General features: G+C 40.2%; 1 long non-coding RNA gene across 2 annotated transcripts; it reads right to left on the bottom strand.

The window, feature by feature from the left end:
* Nucleotides 1–1212: 1212 nt before the first annotated feature.
* On the bottom strand, nucleotides 1213–17705 carry LOC117509087. 2 transcript variants are annotated; one of them, XR_004560234.1, is made up of 5 exons: nucleotides 17695–17705; nucleotides 7545–7557; nucleotides 6895–6900; nucleotides 3512–3641; nucleotides 1213–1223 (listed from the first exon to the last, which is right to left on the bottom strand). It is a non-coding gene; the product is annotated as an uncharacterized LOC117509087 (long non-coding RNA). The 2 variants fall into 2 exon arrangements; XR_004560233.1 differs by lacking the exon at nucleotides 1213–1223 and having other exon boundaries at nucleotides 3338–3641.
* Between the last annotated feature and the right edge of the window lie 3362 nt (nucleotides 17706–21067).

The following is a 21067-nucleotide window of genomic DNA, read 5'->3' as shown; positions in this document are numbered from 1 at the left end:
CATCATTTTAAAAGGGTCGGCTCCAACTTATCTCTCTGCTGTTGCAGTCACTGATCTGAATGATGCCTCTCCACCCCTCTGCCACCGGTAGGTCCCTGTCTGAATGTTGGGGTTAGGCTCAGCCCCATGCCTTCGACCAAGAGTAGAATTCAAGATCTACAAATGCCTACAATATAATCATATAACATTACTATGGATTAAAATATTAAACCTTTTCTTGCCTGTTGAGCTTTATGATGGAACATAGTGTGTCACAAATGTAGATATTTTTACATCCACATCTTTTTGTGAAGTATTCCAAATGATGTTTCTATTCCAGGCAGATCCAATATTTTGACCTTTTTGCAGGAGGTTGAATGTTCAAGTCTTAGAGTACTGTTGCTTCTGGTATGGCTGACATATGGACACTAAACAGTGATCTATGACCGTCATTGCAGTGATTCTCTTTGGAGAATCCTGGGAATGACATTGTGTGTGAGCACTTAGCTGAGGAGACAAATTTCCTTGCATTGTGAGGGAAAAGTTTTAGTTCTTTAATTATTGTCTTTATTGCATCGTAATACACACAGTCAACCCTGTTACGAAGCTGTGTGATGACGTGCACAATGTGCAGTGTCCAATCGGAATTGGTTCACTGTCACATGGTTTTCCAAAAATCCAATCGTAGGGCAGATTTACCTCACGTGAAAAGGCAAGATCATTTTCAGTGTGATGTTACTAGTTGGGCCCGTTTGAATAGCCCCCTGGGTGTTACAATGAGTACATACTATTAGCACATAGTGCGCTCTGCACCATTACGCACAGGATCAGTGAAAGGAGGGGCACACGGCGAGCGCTTATGACAATCCACGTACTCAAACAAAGAGTATGTACTATCAGGATTGCTCCACTGGTTTGCATGTGAATGTTACTGATAACTCTGTTGCTTTCTCCACGTAAAGCACTGTTTACCATATCAATGGACAACAAAACGCATAGACCATTTTGTATATATTGTTCAAAATGTGCATTTGTGTTATTGTTTGAACTTTTTTGTTGTACAGTCTTTCACACAAGACCTCAAATTACCTTTATAAAGTGTCAAAACAGTGTTTATTATAGTTTTGCTATGTGTTTTGAATAAATGTGTGTGGAAAATTATTTTTTTGCTTTATTTTTTTTCCTTGCCTATTTTTGATTGTAAACCTTTATTACAAAAACATAACAACAAAAACATATATATTCTGAAAGCACAGGTTGTCCTGAAAAAAAGAGACATAAAACTTGATTATGGGATGCAGGGAATGCTGTTAACAGCAATAAAAAAAACATTTATGCCAGGCGAGTGAACTGTCCAAAAAATGCCCTTGGACTCCAGAGGGTAAGAAGCTGAACACAAAAAAGACAAAAGGGCTGAAAGTCCAGTAAAAACTACAACTTCCACTACTATTGATGCAGAAATGGGCTATGTGGTGTTTGAGTTGGAATTCTGACTTCAGGCGGTGTTTTCAATTGAAACAACACACAAATGGGAAATTACGAACTTTGAGTTCAACTGGAATGCATCAATAGATCGTGGCCTTTCGGGATATGTATCCGTGAAAGTAAAAACTGATTCTCATGTGACAATTCATGAGTTTATATCAGAAAACATCCTTCAGATATTGAATTTTTTTAACCCTGTAATAGCTTGTGTGTGTGTCTCTTTGAATAAGATAACTAAATAATGGCTGGGCGGATCTACACCAAACCTGGTGAGAGACTAACTAAACCCGAACCCTAACCCTTACTTGGGCAGATGTCTCAAAGTGGTTGTTGGAAAGGATCAAAGGTCAAGGTCAAGGTCAAAGTCACCAAAACATAGTGCTGGAATATATTTTCTGATGTATCTCTACAACCAGTAGGGCTAGAGAGATGATGTTTATATTGATTAGCAAATGTGATTGATTGGTAGCATGGACATTTGGACATGGATATATCACAGTGTGCAGGGTTTGCATCATCCCTCTGATGTCTTTTTTTTTTTCCCAACCACATGCACGTGCACTTTTAGTTATTGGCAGTGTTGTTTTCTCTCGTGTATCTCAGAAGAATATGAAAAAAGTTACCAGACAAAAATAAAGAATAATAAAAATAAAAACCTGTTGCCTTAATGTCACTGGTAACACAGATGACAAATGCACACATTACTCATCTTTTAGTCGCATGACAATAATTCACAGCCTCCAACAATAAAAAATGCTGGTATTATCCAGACACTGACAGATATCGTTCAAAATAATCTGTTTTATTATTGTCACTGGGTGAATGGGATTCTGCCCCTTCTCTCCCCGCCATTTTTTAAGGTGATTTTAAGTAATCTGATAAAAGAATGGTGGGATTATGTTCCCAGGGATTTCTGAAAGCACGTCTTTATTGCCCAGATGTCTGGAGGGCTGGCCGGCCACTGCTGTTGCATCACAGGGAAGCAGCTGGCACCGCATGGCCCGAACAGGTCCGTGTTTGTGTGACACATTGCCAGATTCCAGGAAACAGGAAGCTGTAGTGGCGGGAAAATGACAGCAGTGGGGGTCTTTGTCTAAACATAATCCAGCGGACACTCTTGGTTCTATTTTCTCTCTGTACACCCCCACCGTTTTGCCTCCTCCCCCTCTTGCTCACTCTCTCTTTCTTTGGTCAGGATTTTTTTCTTTCCAGGAAGCCAGACGGCTGCTGACCGTTTTCCTCTCCTTAACGAAAGAAACAGAAGGAGGGAGGAAGGCAGGTATTCCCGTTTGGGGGAGAAAGTGAAGCAGGGCGGGTGGAGGTTAAAAGGATTTCTGCAGGAGGAGATGAAAGCACTGATGACTGTGACTGTTTGGAGAACAGGCATCTTTTCAACATTTTTTTTATATTAAAATGTCTGGTTTTTTTTGTTGTTTTTGTTTTTTTTTTTACCTGCCAGTCTCTCTTTATATGTTCACATCTGTGTAAAGGCACCTTGAATCCTGCACAAATTTACTCACTGGCATGCAATCTGACGTGCCAATGAGTAAACTCATCATAAACTGTGCATGAACTGTGTGCCAGTGCAACCTAGTCTCATGGCAGTTTGTGGTGGCATTACGAAAAGTACATTAATCTATGAGTTTGTGACGGGGGCGCGAAAATGGGCCGCTTTTCATTTCGTCATTTTGTGATGGGGTGCATGACATTTGGGGTGGCGGGGGCAGTCTGGAGGGTTTATGGCTGTGGTTAGGGGAGGGTAGACACTAAAACCATAGTTATGGTTAGAGTTAGGAGAAGGGGATGAAAAAAAATCACAAAAATCTGGTGCATTTCGTGACAGGGCACAAAAACAAAAGTAAGACTGGGTTGGCCAGTGCACAAAGAAAATTTTGAAATGTTCAAAATTTCTGGAATGCATAAATTTCATGCCGCTTGTGTGAACTAGTCGTACACTTTGCACAACCTATTTGAAAACACTGCGTTTCACTGTGCTCAGGGCATCTGAACTTGAAATTAGATTATGACGAGATGTTAGATCCATAACAAACACAACTTTACAGATATACAATCTAACTCATAAGAAGGAATGAAAATGCAACTGTTTTACCAATCCATGACAATATATCTATTATAAATAATTACCTTCGATACCAGATTCCAAACGTGTTCTCCACCTGCGATGTGCACGAGACAACATGGAGCTGTAGATAATTTTTCTGTGATTCTGGAATCGATTAGAGAATAGTTTCATCCACCAAGTTCTGAGAACAAATGTGTCATAGGCTACAAAATAACATGGCACAGACTTTATGTTATATAGCATGACATCAAGTTGGACAAAGCAGGAAACATTGAGATGATGAATTGTTGCAAGTGTCAAGGTGGATAAGATTTCTTTTTTGTTGAGCTCAAGCCTCTGAGGATGGCACAGAGGTCTGAGGAAGGCTGCAGGTTTGTAGTTTTCATTCAACACTGGGAATAAAATAAACAATATAACAAAACAGACTTCACAAGAAGGAAAAAAGCATGCCCAAAATACAGCTGAGTGCAAATGTATTTTTTTATTAAAATGTTACGTGCTATGCAGGGAGGCAGGTAGATTATATTAAATATCTGCTCATTTTGAGTGATGCATGCAACACATTTCAGAAAAGCTCAGACGGGGCAACAAAAGACTGGGAAAGTTGATGAATGCTCAAAGAACACCTGTTTGGAACATTCCACAGGTGAATAGGTTAATGGGAAACAGATGAGTGTCATGATTGGGTAGAAAAGGGGCATCTCTTCAAGGCTCAGCCTTTCACAAGTAAAGATGGGGCAAGGATCACCACTTTGTGAACAACTGCATGAAAAAATAGTCCAACAGTTTCTCAATGTTCAATTGCAAGGAATGCAATTGCATGGATTCCATCATCTACAGTCCATAATATAATCAAAAGATTCAGAGAATATGGAGAACTTTCTACACGTAAGCGGCAAGGCAGAAAACCAACACTGAATGCCCATGACCTTTGATCCCTCAGGTAGCGCTGCATTAAAAAGCAACATCATTGTGTAAAGGATCTTACCGCGTGGGCTCAGGAATACTTCAGAAAACCGTTGTCACTTAACACATTTCATCGCTACAACTGAAATCTTATATCAAGCAAGAATGGGAAAGAATTCCATCTACTTGTACAAAGCTTCAACAATTAGTGTCCTCAGTTCCCAAAGGCTTATTGAGTGTTGTTAGAAGGAAAGGTGATGTAACACAGTGGTAAACATACCACTGTCCCAACTTTTTGGAAATGTGTTGCAGGCATCCATTTCAAAATGAGCAAATATTTGCACAAAAACAATAAAGTTTATCAGTTTGAACATTAAATATCTTGTCTTTGTGGTGTATTCAATTGAATATAGGTTGAAGAGGATTTGCAAATCATTGTATTCTGTCTTTATTTACATTTACACAATGTCCCAACTTCACTGGAATTGGGATTGTATTCGTATAGGACAGAGTTTCACAAATGGGTTTTCACATGGGTTTGGGGTGCCACAGTTAGCTGTAAAGAGAGACTCAGACTGATGTCTCTGGACCATGTGACCTTCTCGGGCTCCTAGGATTGGCTGTGAGTGACGGATTGTCTTGAGGGAAGATGGAAGTTACATCATAAGTTTAGGGCTAGTGGCCGGCGATCACCTTAGTATTTCTCTGTTTTTCTTGTTGATTAATGCTGGCAAATTATACAGTATTTTTTTGTCTTTCTGATGCCTGATTCTGTTTTTTCTCTCTGTTTAAGGTGCAGCTCCATCCAGAGATGGGAGTTCATGTTGGCGATCCTCCTGTCCTGTGCACCAATAGCATTTCGATATATTTGTCCGTGAATTGTTCTGTAATTTATGTTTGTAGCATGGCCCAAATAGAGGGTCACCCCTTTGAGTCTGGTCTGTTTGAGGTTTCGAGGGAGTTTTTCCTTACCACTGTTGCTCTGGGGGTGGTAAGGTTAGACCTTACCTGTGTGAAGCACTTTGAGGCAACTCTGTTGTGATTTGGCGCTATATAAATGAAAATAAATTGAAAATTGAATTTGAAATCTGGAAATTGTAGTTTCAAGAGTTTTGGACTAAATGAAGCCTCTGGCATGCAGCAGTTCTGGTACCCCATAATCCCACAGTGTCCCAGACAGGACACCTCGACAGACCCAGTCCAACTCTCAAGACACTTCTAATAACCTTGGGAGGCTAAAGAGCTGGTCCACCATTCCACAACATTGTTCCTCCTGAGTCTGAGGTTCAACTGACGGTCTCAGTCTCCTCTCTAGTACCCTGGCATGTTCTTTCCCAGGGAGGCTGAGAAGCATGATTCCTCTATAACTGCAACACACTCTCTGGTCTGCTTTTTTTTGTAAAAACAATAAATTTATCAATATGAAAGCTTTATTACAAAATGTTTCACTTTATATCCTTTGAAGGAGGCATCCCAGTGGGTCTGTGTCACAGTGCATGTCTTTATTTAGTTATATCTATTTTATCTTTTTCAAAAAAAAAAAAAAAAATGACCAAGAGAACAGAGACTTTCAACAAATGACAGAGTAATTTGAGTTTGCCTCACAGGAGAGCTCATGTCTTCAGGAAACATTTAGAGGTTCAGAAAAGCATGATTGAGGAAGCCAAGGTGATTAATGGAATAAGGGTAGAAAAGTAAAAAGGTTAAAGTTCTTCCTTTGACACAGTTGCTTTTGCGATGTCACCGTCTGGTTCTGTGAGGTGATTTATCCACCTCGGTGTAACAGTCGCCAACAGTCCGGGCTCAATATCAGCCTCTCAACTTCAACGACAGCTTCATTTCTCAACTGTCGTCACAGTTAATCTCCTCGGTTTCACTTTAATCAGACGTTAAAAACATTTGACTCCTATCAGGGCTGGAAATATTTCCTGGCACCTTGAAGAAGGCCTCATAAATCAGTCGGCAAGAAGCAGATTAAGTACTCTGGTTCTGTGTGCCGTGTTCAGTTTAACTGAGGCCTGGAGTCAGTTTATTGTTTGGCTCCACTTTTAGCACACGTACCTAATGTATGTTAGGACCCCTTCACACATAGTACAAATGTGGTTGACTTGCACATGAAGCAGGAATCGTATGCAGTATGTGTAAAATCAAAGCTACCTCCAATGCCTCGTACACCTGTTGCTACAACTGTTTGCACACGCCAGCGGCTGAAAGACAGAATGTGCACTGTGCGAGCCCATTTGATCCCTCTCACGGCAAGTGTCGGCCAATTTCCAGATGATACACACAAACATCTAACACCTCGCGCTTGACACTTGAAAATGTGTGGCCATTCAAAAATGTGTGTCTCGCACGTGTGTGCGGGGGGCACACTTGCACATTGGGCTGGACAGCCAGGTCTAATCACACACAGCATGGGGAGGGGCCTGTCAGCTGATCACAGCACACTGACAGATGATGACTGCTCAGTGCACACATTAAAAACAGAAACCACAGCCAGAACAGGTATACAAATAATTACAACAATATCTACATACACAATTACATAACAAACAATGAAAATGAATGACCACATAACACAGAGTGACACGTTGGTCTGGGCGCTGAACGGACAGGGGGCGTGTCTGCTCACAGCGGCTGCTGTTGTACTGTGTTTTGACAGACACATGTGTGTGTGCTTGCTGTCCTCACATGGAAATACATAAAAACATATATTGCTTTTGCGACGGGCTGGAGAGCACACACAGCCTGCACATTGAGAGGCTGTCCCAGCTGGAACGGACCATCAGTTCATGTGGACATGCAGCAGGCGATCTGAATGTCACATCAGTATTGCCACCTTGGCGACTTTCTTGCTAAATGTGGTGACTTTCCAAACCCTCTTGACGACTTATTTTCTCAAACGCGACGAGCGACAAATCTAGCTACTTTTCCTGGCATCACTAGAGACTTTTCTGGTATTTAGCGACTCAAGTCTCTGTTCCCACCAAGCAGCAGTGGGTCCCCCCACCTCCGCTGCAGCCTGCTGCTGCAAAGCCACAGAGCCGAAAGCACTGAGCGGAGGGATATCTACAATCCTCCGCATTCAAACACACACATGATGCCTCCACGGCTGTTCCCACATTGAATTGCAAACCTCACTCGGACTCAGTCAACCTGGCCTTGAGAAGTTATTTGAGGAGTTATTTGATTTTGAGGAGTGATAGCCAATTTTAATGGCAAAATAAATAAATAAACCAAGAATCACTTTTTTGTCTCTTCCATGTTTTTTTTTTTTTTTGTTTTTTGTTTTTGTTTTTTTCAAAATTGTATTTCAACAAATACGGTAATGGTAAACAAAGGACAAGGCCACAATAGAAAGAGATAGAAAATAAATTGTACAATAACAAAAGTAAAGGGTTTCTTGAACATTAATTCTCTTAAAAACAAATCCTTAGAGAGTGTGACAGTTTTATGACATTTGGGATCGTCTAAAGCTTAATACTGCTTATATATTGTTCAAATTCAGCTAGAAGTCTGTGTAAATTCCTTTTCAGTACTCTGCATTTATGAATATGGAATTTACCAAACAATATTAAAAGGTTGATAATGTATTCAATGATCTCTCCCACAGCGTTTTTTGCTCCCTACATCTGTTATGATGTCATAACGTCTCGTTTGTTGTGAGAAAAAAATGAGAATTGTCCTCCGTTCTGTTCACACAGCTCCAAACGTTGCGCGGCTCTCTGCCGAGTCAAGTTAGAACGATAGAATCCGGTCGGAATTAATAACTTCAAAGCGAAACACCGTTTTGTTTATTTTTATTTATGTCCAGAGATCAAGGATAAAGTGACCAATTTCATATTTATTTACTTTAAGACTCAATGAAATACATAGAAAACCTGTAAAGCCTACTTTTAGTACAAAATTCACAAGGTATCGATAAGGGAATCGATAAGGAATCAGATCGATAAGCAGAATTGATAATGGCATCGATATCGATAAAATCTTATCAATACCCATCCCTACTTATTATACAGCTGGTTTTTATTGTATTTTCTTCCACATCAGTGGCACGATGTGGTGCACCATGTCCCACCTGCTCGCGCTGTGTTACTACTCACACGACACCATCACGTGCACGATACCGTCACATGCACAATACCATCACGTACACGATACAGTCACCCGATCGTGCATGCGCTCGATGTTTTTGTGGTTCTGCCATGATTCACCCTGATTTGTACTGATTCATACTATGTGTGAAGGGGCCCTTAAGAAACCACCAGCAATCAGCAATTTCAAGGTGTTTTATTCTCCGAATCTTATTTAAGGTACCAGACATGATTTGCCTGACACATGCAGACACTTGAAGTGTGCTCTGACGTGTGCTTGATGTAACTCCATGTAGATGATGCACACTGTCCTTTAAAAACCATGAAAGCCCAACAGAAGCAACACAAATTCCTCCTGCTGCTGTCTGTCCCATTTATCGTGTTGTTTTGTCCTAGTTCTTGTTGTATTGTTGGTTCCAGGGGTGGACAGTTATGGCCAGTTGTTATGTCCCAGCCTTGATATTCCGTAACTCCCTGAGCTGTGTTGCTTCCAGATTAGCTCATACAAAGATCAGCTCATACAAACTAAACCAAATCAAACCAAGACCATGTTGGGAATTGTCATATTTGTTAACCAGTCAGATTTTGACTTTGCTAGACTGGGCATGTTCTTTGACACATTGCGGCTTTGACACATAGCTAGCTTGCAGCTACATCGGCAATGTGGGCTGATCAGAGTGGTATTGAGCAAAGTCAATCTAGGCTAACAGAGAACATCGCCTTTAAGTTTGTTTTTGGTGTTTAGATTTTAAGTGTAGTAGTTTGTTTTTGTTTAGTTTTTTGTCAAATTTTGACTTAGCTGTTTTATAATACATGATGACTGAATGATAAGAAGAAATGGATCACTGCATGACTGGTTTATTGAATTCTTTATAAAGAAATAAGGGGGGATGGACTGTTTTCAAGTGATGAGCAGCTGTGGTAAGTTTAATTGATTTTTATGAATATTTATGAATAACTCAGCCACATGGGCTGTGCAGCCAGTACACTCTGGGTTCTGGCCCCAAGCCTGGATAAATGAAAAGGGTTGCATCAGGAAGGGAATCTAGTGTAAAATAAGCCAACCCAACCATGCAGACTAAAAATCGAATTTCCATACCAACAACGACCGCCACAGGTGCTGTTGCTCAACTTGCAATTGAATAATGATTGCTGTTACTGCTGGTCATCTGTCAGCTGTTTATATGTGCCGCAGCATGGTTGGAATCTATTGAATTGATTTTGTTAAATGGTAAATGAACTGCATTTATATAGCGCTTTACCCTCTGCATCAGACGCTCAAAGCACTTTACAATTATGCCTCACATTCACCCCGATGTGAGGATGCTGCCATACAAGGCGCTCACTACACACCGGGAGCAACATGGGGATTAAGGACCTTGCCCATGGGCCCTGACTGTTTTTTTCCAGTGTGACAGGGGATTTAAATTGAGGATCTTCTGGTCACAATGCCACCATTACACTCCAAAGTACGTCCCTTCGGCTTCTCCCTCATTTCACTCAGGGTCACCACAGCAACTCTGACGTGGATCTGCATGTTGATTTGGCATGTTTTATGCCAGATGCCCTCCTTGATGCAACTCCACCTTTCATGGAGAATGGGCAGAGATAGCCTTGGAGTGGGAACTTTCCAGACTACACACAAGTGCACTTAACTGCTTGGCCACCACCCCGCCAAGTCCCCATTACAGTGCAAATTGTGCTAATTTAAATAGCAAATGAAAATATGTTTAAAACAATGCAATCTCACTGCAGTTTGTGATGGCATTATTAAAAGGAAAATGATCTACAGTTGTGCTCAAAAGTTTACATACCCTGGCAGAATTTTTGCCTTTTTTGGCCATTTTTAAGAGAATATGAATGACAACACAAAAACTTTTTTTTTTTTCACTCATGGTTAGTAGTTGGGTGAAGCCATTTATTGTCAAACAACTGTGTTTCCTCTTTTTAAATCAAAATGACAAGAGAACTACCCAAATGAACCTGATCAAAAGTTTACATCCCCCTGTTCTTAATACTGTGTGTTGCCCCCTTTAACATCAATGGCAGCTTGGAGTCTTTTATGGTAGTTTTGGACGAGGCTCTCTGATGGTGAAGCTGCCGCTGAATGTGTTTCGGACTTTATTTACATCGGTAACAAAGAAATACAAACAATATGGCACTCTATGGTAAATCTGCATGGAGTAGACAGTTCTCAAAAACTGAGTGACTGTGCAAGAAGTAGAAGAGTGAGGAAAGCCACCAAGACACCCAGACAACCCAGGAGAGGTTATGGGCTTATGTGGCTGTGATTGGAGAAATTGTGCACAGTGCAAACTTTGCATTTTGCATCACTACTCTTAGCTTCATAGTGGAGTAGAGCAGAGAAGGATTTTCTTTCACCAAAACAGATCAAATCCAGGCTGGCATCTCAGATGTACCTTCTGGCAATTTGTAGCTAAACTTTCAGGATTTCTTTTTAAGAAAATCCTCCTCTATACCACTTCATCAGGAAGATGGATAACTGGTGATACGAAATGTGAACAACATCCGTAATATTGTTCATGAAAATTCAGTAATATATTCCAATTCTAAGGTGGAACTATGCCAGTATACAAAGGTATATCTAAATATCTAAAAAGGAAGAGTAAAATAGGAGAGTAGAAAAGAGTAGAGTAGAGCCACTTTGGTGCCTTGTCTTGAGAACCAGGGATGGTTCTCAAGATGATGCCGGAGACGTGTGAGAGTCTGCAGCTTTTGCTTCAATGCTTGATATGAGGAATATGTTTTCATATCTCAAAAACATGATGTGATTGGCAAAATCTAACACCAGATTCAGATTTAGCGCCCCCACGTTTCCCAAAATCCATTGAAAAACTCCATTCGCCCTATTGAGGTTTCAAATCCCGCAAAATCTCACAAAACCTCGACGAGGTCGCTGCGCTGCGAGATGTCATTAACATTGAAAACTGGATGCTGATCAGCATGCACTTTAACCGCTGCACACGGACAACAGCATGAACATGGCAACATAAAGCTCTGTATATTGTGCCTAAAACTCTTGTGAATATATTCTCTGGGTTTATAGTCGTTGTTGTGTTTGTTTTACGTACACATGCCAGAAGCTCAGGTTGTTTCTCCGTTATTTTCAGTGGGAGTTGCTGTGAGCTGTGATCGCTTCCTGTTCATGTCATTCTGGGGGAAAGTGAAGTTTGCTCTTTAACGTACTGATTATTATACTTTACAACAATGTTTGTCCTGTTTGTTCCAGAGGAATATATATAAAATGTCTGAAATTCGATTTGTGTTCATGAAGTTCCATGCAGATTAAACATAGCAGACACAGATTATTTGGAATATTTGTTTTAGAAAATTTTCAGGGTCTTAATGCAGTGTCTTAATAATGTGATGAAAAGCATAAAAACATTACATTTTGATTGGAAAATGTTAATTTGCAATTGCCGTCATGTGGATTCTCTATGTTGTTTAGACTGCAGTAATTCTCTGGCTTGCAAAGGATTATGGCATATCTCATTAAGGCCAATGCAAGAAAAATTGTGTTGATCAGTGTAATAAAGTGTGTGCACACTTGTACGAAATATGTTGCACTGTTTTTTTTCTTACTGGCCTTAGTCCTCTCAATCTTTCTAAAGTGTTGTTGATTGTGTGTAGGAGGAAACGTCATTTAAGTGATGTTACACCTGAATGTACTTTTGTCTTTCTTAGACTACGGGCACTTATTATGTCCTTTGATCATATTGTATGAAAAACAGAAAAAAGGGGAAATTTCACACTTTTATAGTTATCTTTACAATGAAAGTGTTTTAAGAAATTTGTTCTAGTAGTCTATGATGACTTTTTCACCTTTTTTCAGCATCATTATATGTCCCACACCGAGACTTTTGATCTTCAATGATAAAAATGAATGTTAAAAAAAATTTTTTTCTAATGTTTTAAAATATCTCTGAATAAAATATCAGTAAAATAATCAAAACATAATTGGGGTATTCAATGTCATACAACTGTTGTGATTTTTTTAAACAAAATGTAGTTGTCACACACTATTGCCGTAATTTCCACCACAACACTGTAATGTCCCTTTAAACAGTTTGTATGAAAGATTGTTTGGGTAGTTTCTATGGAGATAAACAGTGACATCAGAGCACATGTATAGCGCCAAATCACAACAAACAGTTGCCCCAAGGCGCTTTATATATATATATATATATATAAAAGATGTCTGAAATTCAGTTTGCATTTATGAAGTTAAACGCAGCTTAAATGTAGCAGACACGGAATATTTGGAATATTTGTTTAGCAAGTTTTCAGGGTCTCATGCAGCAGTCTCTCATTAATGTGACAAATGGCATAAAATGTACATTTTGGCAGTATAATGTTAATTAGCAATTGTTGTCATGTGGTTTCTCTATGCTATTTAGACTGCAGCAACTCTCTGGCGTGCAAGGGGGTATGGGATATCTCAATAGGGTGAATACTGTGTGTGTCTAGACTGTAAATATGTAAAACACTGTGTGACTGTATCTCATGATCCACACGTGTCTGTCACTAAGCGGGAAAGGACAGTTAAGTCTGGCGCGCTGGATTTAGAAGGAAACATATGGAGGAACGTCTGGACAATGGAGCACTCGTCATCCTGAGCAACAAAGAGGCCAAAACAGACTCTTAATTGCAATGAGTAGGTATGGAGAATGAATGAATGAATGAATGAATCCCAAAGGTGCATCTGCTGATTTGCTGGATGGCTTGTGGATTCGTGGCTGATGATTGATTATTTGCAGCTGTGATCGTCACTCAGTGAGACATACAGACATGTTCTGCACACAAATGTTCTTAATCAGAGAAATAAGCCCTTATTTTGTGAGCCACAGAGGCCGTTACATTTAAAACTTCAAAAGCACATTCATAACTCAGCACAAGCCAGTAGAAAGGATTTATTTTTTAGGAATTTAACCACGAAAGCAAGGAAAGGAAAGCAAAGGTGATGATCAAAGGGGTGCAAAGTGAATGAGGTGTGAGTGAGAGCGTTTCCGCACAGGAATTTATTAAATGTGACAAATCGCTATTATTTTCAGATTTTTTTTAACACTGGTTACATTCTAAAAACTAAGAAAGAAAAAAAAGCATGGTCACACCTTCACAGGAACAAGTAGGTAGGTTTTGGATTAATTTAGCAGCAATAGCAATAAACAGTGAGGGGCTTGGTCGAGTGGTGATCTGTGTGTGACACAGTGAGCATTAATGCACAGAAATGGACAAAATCAGAGAAGAAAACAGTTTTTATTTCTCCTTGTGTAACAGTAGTAATGTTCTAAAACTCAAATCCACAAAACCCCACAGGAAGGAGTTTGTAACTGTAGCAGACTTCTTCTTTCTCTCTCAAACATGGCTGCTCAGTGTAGGGAAGCCAAAACCACTTTCTAATCTTTGCTCCCAGAGTTTGGTCACAGGGTCTCCAGGCTGGTCTGCTACTATACTGAACATCGCAAAGATAATCAATGTCACAATCTTAAGCGCCGCAAACAAAAATGTGTATTTGCTTGATCGGGTTCTGAATTGTCACTTAAACGTCTGTACACAATAAACTTTGCAGCCAAAAGATTGCACAAAGAAATGCACAAAAACATGCACACACACGCACACACACACACACACACACACACACACACACACACACACACACACATGCACGCACGCACACACGCTGCAGCCACAGACAGTTATGGTGGTTATGTAAAAGCAAGTTCAGTTGCTGTGTCAGTCACAGAGCTCGACCACAACAACACAGATAGGAGTTAACCGATCGCAGCATTTGATCGTGCCGTAAAACAGAAAAACAGCATGAGGAAGGGAGGAGTGGACAGCAGCAGGTGTCCTGCATTCACACGAACACTCAGCGTGTTTGGACAGAGACATGGATGAGAAACTGCAAACAAATACAGGTGAAAAGACGGGTTCGAAGAGTGAAGTGCAACCAACCAACCACACGAGCCACCTGGAGGAAGCCACTGTGGATTACAGTTATTCAACAGCCACCGCGGCTCAGCGATAAGAGCAGGCGTGGGTCTGTTTTACAGTTACAATTCATCACCAGGAAGGCCTGCAGGGAGGCTACAGGCCTTGGTGATGTCATACGTTTCCAGAAAGAAGACCTGCACATTGACACAATGTGTAATTGTGGTATTACAGAAATAGACTGAATTTGGTTGTGCAGATTGAAGGTAGATACTAGGCATGTGAATCTCATCACTGATAATGATTTGATACTCGCCTCGATACCAGCGATACGATACATATAGTGATACATGACAATACGATTCATCCCTTTTCCCGATTCAATGCGATTTGATATGTACAAGTATTTGATGGTGATTCAATTCCTTACAATGTGATACGATGTGATTTGGTGTAATATAGGGCGTGGGTATTCATAAGTTTTTGTCTATCACTTCGATTATCGATTCCGCTTATTGCCGATTCCTTATCGATTCCATTATCAATACCTCTTGTGAATTTTCTGTGTACTAAAATTAGACTTTCAGTTTAAACTTAAGTTTTCAATGTCAACAATATTTTCTTGAGTCTTAAAGTAAATAAATATGAAATTGGTCACTGGATCCTTGATCTCTGGACATAAAAAAAATCGATAGAATCTGGACGTGGTCACTGGATCCTTGATGTACATGATGGATCCTTGATCTCTGGACATAAACAGAAAAAATAAATCTGTAAAATCCATTTCCTTTCAGATATTAACAGCACAAATTTAACTCCAGAGACTCTGAGCTGAGCTGTTCAGCTGGCTGCATGTCAGGATGTAATCCATAAGAAACGGAGGACGTCTCATTTTGGGGGAAAAAAAAAACATTTGGCCAGTTATAGTTTATTGTTTATTGTAATGTTTGGAAAGAGGTGTCATTTGATTTAAAACAGCAATTCACTCTGAAGTTATTAATTCTGAACTAAATCTGTGTGGCGCTTTGGAGCTGTGCACTTAGTCCCATAAAACAGAGGATATTATTATTATTTCCTTTACCTGATGGAAAACTTCAGTCTACATCCTGACTGCTGCTCGCACCAGTGGACTTGCTGCTTCTGAAAACCAGTGAAGCAGAGACCCAGAGGGGAGGTGATGGTCTAGTGGTTATAGTGTTGTGCTTGAGACCAGAGGATCCTCGGTTCAAATCTTAACCTTGTATGGCAGCACCCTGACATCGGGGTGAATGTGAGGCATTAATTGTAAAGCACTTTGAGCATCTGATGCAGATGGAAAAGCGCGTTATAAATGCATTCCATTTAACCAGTGAACAGTGGGTCGAAGCACTGCTTCGCTGCTTCAAGCTTCAAGCAGACCGGTTGCAATGTAGAGAAATAATAATTTTCTAGATAAAGACGCTCAAAACAATGGCCACTCCGGTGTCCCAAATCATCCGTGGTGCATTCAATGTGCCTTGGAAAAAAGTGTTGCAAGCAGGCTGCGAGTGATGCAAAATGATTCAACCCGTCAACTGAATCGATGCACACTGAATGAATCGATGCACTCGCGTATCTAAATACCAATTTGCATCAATTAATCTCCACATGCCTAGTAGACAGTGTTGTGAAAGGTACCTCAAAGTGATACTTGAGTGAAAGTACAAGTATCTTACCATAAAATTACTTTGGTAAAAGTTAAAGTCTCCTTTAAAAATTTTACTTGAGTAAAAGTCTTAAAGTATCTGACATTTCTGTACTTCAGTATCAAAATTAAATTTCTCATAGAAAATGTATTTAAAGTAAAAGTATTGAGTAAAAGTAATAAAAAGAAAGCCAGTGTGGTGTCTGGAGAAACCGGGGGCAGCTCAGCCCCTATAAAATGCTGGATCTTCCCCTGGGGGAGCAGTTGCTGTTGGTGAAGGGATGAGTGAGCAACAGGTGGATGTACATAGCTGTAAATAAAGCTTCCATTCTTTTTCCTGGATTTAACACACACTTTTCTGTCAAACACAACAGCCAGGCTCTTGTGAAACACAACAGTCATTTGTAGCTACACAGTTGTGCCAAATTTAAGGAAAATGGGAAAAAAATGCAAACATCACCACCACCAACCACTACAAAGTAAGGCTGGGTACTGATTCCAATTCTTAATATTCAGAATCAATGATTTTGATTAGAGCCGGTCCAATCCTATATATATATATATATATATATATATATATATATATATATATATATATATATATATATATATATATATATATATATATATATATATATATATATATATATATATATACACACGAGGTCTGTTAGAAAAGTATCCGACCTTTTTATTTTTTTCAAAAACCATATGGATTTGAATCACATGTGATTGCATCAGCCAAGCTTGAACCTTCGTGCGCATGCGTGAGTTTTTTCACGCCTGTCGGTTGCGTCAATCGCCTGTGAGCAGGCTTTGTGTGAGCAGTGGTCCACCCCTCTCATCAGATTTTTATTGCGAATAAATGTCTGAACGATTTGGAGCTTTGCTGCATCAATTTTTTCCAGAAACTGTAAGAGACCTCCAGGTGGACACCATTCGGAAAATTCAGATGGCTTTCAGGGACGATTTTATGGGGATTACACAGATTAAGGAGTGCTCCAGCCGGTTTAAAGACCGCCCACAGCTGCTGAGAGCGCCGAGTGCCGATCGACAGGCTCAAACCCCGCTGAAACAACCAGATCATTTCCAACATGAAGGCTTTGTTGATCCGGGACGTCGTCTGACTTACACAAAAATGGCAGGAGACGTGGACATCAGCACTTTTTCGGCACATTCCACTGTTACAGGAGTTTTTTTCATGGAAAGAGAAGCGGAGGGATGCGCCACCGTGCCGCTCATGGCGCGGCACAAAACCACCTCCATGTTGGTCTCACAGGACGGCTTTGAGATGGTTTTCAGACGGTTTTTGGTGGTTTTTCAGTCGTGTGACTATCCGAGAAATTGTGGATGAGCCTGGACATGCCAGAACATGTCCTGTGAGGCTTCATCATGGTGTTGCTTTGCGCCATGCGGCACAGCCGCGACGTGCGGAATTCCTCCGCACGTCTGTCTCAACGTGCCGAAAAAGTGCTGATGTCCACGTCTTCTGCAATTCCTGTGCTAGTCAGAGGACGTCCTGGACAAAACACAGCGTCCAGTTTGTAAATGAACGGCACATTCCACTGTTACAGGAGTTTTTGTCATGGAAAGAGGAGCGGACGAATTCCGCGCGTTGCGGCGGTATATATATATATATATATATATATATATATATATATATATATATATATATATATATATACACACACACACACACTCACCATAAACAAGACATAGAGTTTGTACAGTTTGGTTTTCTTTATCATCAGTGTGCACCTTCATGTGTGTCACTCGAAAATCCCATACAGGAATGAATTAATTAAATTTTGTGTGAATATTTGGCCAGGAAAACAAAACTTGTATGAAATTCTGCATAGTTAATTCCATTTTAAATAAGAATAATGTAAAAAAAAAAAAAAACTGTTTTAACGCCACTTGAATTTAATGGGGGGGCAGAGATCAAAGTTCATTGTTGTCATAATTAGTCTTTCTGCAGATAAACTGCATTTAGTCGTCCCAGCACCAAATTTGGCATGAATATTCCCAAGGTATTGACTACCAAATCTGGTCAATTGGCCACTAGAAAATTTTAAATGTTAGCGATGCCTACTCATGCACTTTGCACATTGCCCCTCTAATGGCTTTCAGTCTAACCTAGGTGATGCACTGGGGACCTGTGCATTGTGTATCTACTAGCAGTGTTGTAATGTAACGAAGCAGAAATACTTTGTTACTGTACTTAAGTAGAATTTTGACATATTTGTACTTTACTTTGTTATTTACATTTCTGCCAACGGAAAAATGATCATTTCTCTACACTGATTGTGGATGTGGTGGTTCTGATTTAGAAACAGCGCAACAACAATTTATTCATCAGCCTATCTGTCAAAGCCATGTAAACATGTCAATTATGACTACCGGGACTCTGTTGCTGTGGGAAAGAAAAGAGTTGTCTACTGTTTAATTCACAGGATGTTTTTTTTTGTTCCTCACATGCTTTCCGTGGGAAAGTGCATGAAGGTTCTGTGGTGTGTTAGAGATCCTTTCCCATAGCCGCATTCTCCTCCTGCAGGAGAAAAGTTATCCTAAGGAGAACTTAAGAGAACCCCCCGCACATGCAGCTTGACACTCAGCGTACTGCAGGCTCGGATTTGGTAGGGGAGACTGGGGCCATTTTACCGCTGAAATTTTTTTAATTTATAAAGGTGCCCTGACACTTGCACAACTCTGATTTGTGCACTTGCATGCACATCGTCATGATGATCCCACGTGCTGTCTTCCCAGCTGGACGCCGTGCTTTGTTCCACCAGCTGCCACGCGTTCTGTGCTGGGCCCTACATCTATAAAATCATTTTTGTAGCGGATTAATCATTTTCTCTGCATGTTGGCTGCTGAAAATGGCTCGAATCGCTTCCTGAATCACAGAGGACTGCTCCAGCCAGAGCGCCATTGGCACATGCGTGTGTGCTCGTGCTGAACGAGCTGGAGACAGCATTTGGAGCCATCTAAAAAGGTAATTATTTGTCATGTTTTACATTGTCATGGCTTGGTAAAACAGTTGCATGTTCTTTCCTTCTTCTGTGCAGCTGTAAAAGTAAGTTTATGATACATTTAACATCTCATTATAATTGATCAGACCAGCTGCGCTCTCATGCGTAGCGCTGATGCAACCACTCGCTCTTGTGGCGATCAGTGACAAAACCCCACTTGTGTAAAAATGTGTTCACGCGTAGATATTAACTGCGCAAGTGCAAATTATCTTAGTGCATGCGCACAAAGGTCCTGCGTGCGAGGGCCAGTGCTCCCCCCCGCATGCTCAAACTTGATTTCTGCTAACGTAAAGCTTATTTCTGCTCACACAAAGTTAATTTCTGCTCACGCGCAGAGAATTCCTGCTCGCTCACTTGAAACTTATGACACTATGAGGGAGGGAACCAGGTCAGCACTGGTTCTGCTGTGATTGGCCATCTCTGGAGTGCGAGGTTTGATTGACAGCCTTCCTCTCTGACGAAGAAGTCAGTCAGAGACGGCGGCATTAAGTGATTATCAACTCGTTTCTGCTTAAAACTTCACTCCAGTCATCATCTATCTCAGCGACAGATCTCTGAAGCTTCTGTACAACAATCATTTCCACATAAATTCAGTATTATTTCATAACAAATTACAGAAAGTCCTAAAAATCACCTCGTGACACTCATCTGCAGACTGACTCTGTACACCAAAACCGATCAAAGGGAATAATGTGATTATTAGCCATCAGATGACAAATTAAAACCTCTTAAATCACGTACAAACCATGACGCCACCACAATCCTTGAAGGAGACAACAGCATCTCCTTTAAAATAAATAAATACATAAATTATTTATTTATTTATTTATGAATCAAATCCAAACAAAACAGGTCCTGTACAAAATCCTGAAATGCTGCATACATGAAAATACAAATACAAGAACATAAGGGGCTTTTTGAATATTATTTACAAATAAAAAAAGAAAAGAAAATATAGGGCAACCAAACATTTTCAAACAGTCCAAAGCTTTTGGTTTGATCTTTAACAATGGATTGTCTCAAAGGAATATGGATCAGTGATCTAAACATCACAGACATCAATTCTGGAATATTAACTCTCATGACTTCATTGGAATTGGGGTTGTATAAAAGAAACTACTTTTAAAACATTATTGGATTTAGTCAATGACAGAGACATAATTAAGTTTAAACTCATTTTTCCAATGAGTAATGTTTGGTTTTGTCTTGAAAAAAGTAAAAAAAAAAAACAACATTTGTGTATGTAATGTTTGCTTAGTAAAATTATATATATATATATATATATATATATATACGAGGTCTGTCCATAAAGTAATGGTCCTTTTTATTTTTTCAAAAACTATATGGATTTGATTCATATGTTTTTACGTCAGCCAAGCTTGAACGTTCGTGCGCATGCGTGAGTTTTTCCACGCCTGTCAGTTGCGTCATTTGCCTGAGAGCACGCCTTGTGGGAGGAGTGGTCCAGCTCCTTTGTCGGATTTTCATTGTCAGGAAATGGCAGAATGATTTGGGCTTTTTTTCCATCCGAATTTTTTCAGAAACTGTTAGAGACATGCAGCTGGAAACCATTCGAAAAATGTATCTGGCTTTCGGTGAAAATTTTACGGGCTTCACACAGAATATGGACTGTTACTACAGCTTTAAGGACGGCCCATAATGGCGCGCCGCGCTCCGAGCTGCGACGACGAGGCAGAAACCATCAGATCATTTCTAAACGGATCGCTCTGTGTAGCCGGGACCATCGTGTGCAATTTCTCTGGTTATCACAAGAGCTGGACATCAGCCATTGTCCGGCAGATTTCACTTTTAACAAGAGATTTTGTCATGGAAAGCCGCGTGGAGGCTTCGCGTGTCACGACGGAGCTGCTGA

This window comes from Thalassophryne amazonica, chromosome 4 (assembly GCF_902500255.1).
Source record: "Thalassophryne amazonica chromosome 4, fThaAma1.1, whole genome shotgun sequence".
In the NCBI taxonomy this organism is placed as follows: domain Eukaryota; kingdom Metazoa; phylum Chordata; class Actinopteri; order Batrachoidiformes; family Batrachoididae; genus Thalassophryne; species Thalassophryne amazonica.
Note: the sequence above shows the minus strand (reverse complement) of the source record. Positions and strands in the feature narration are given on the sequence as shown.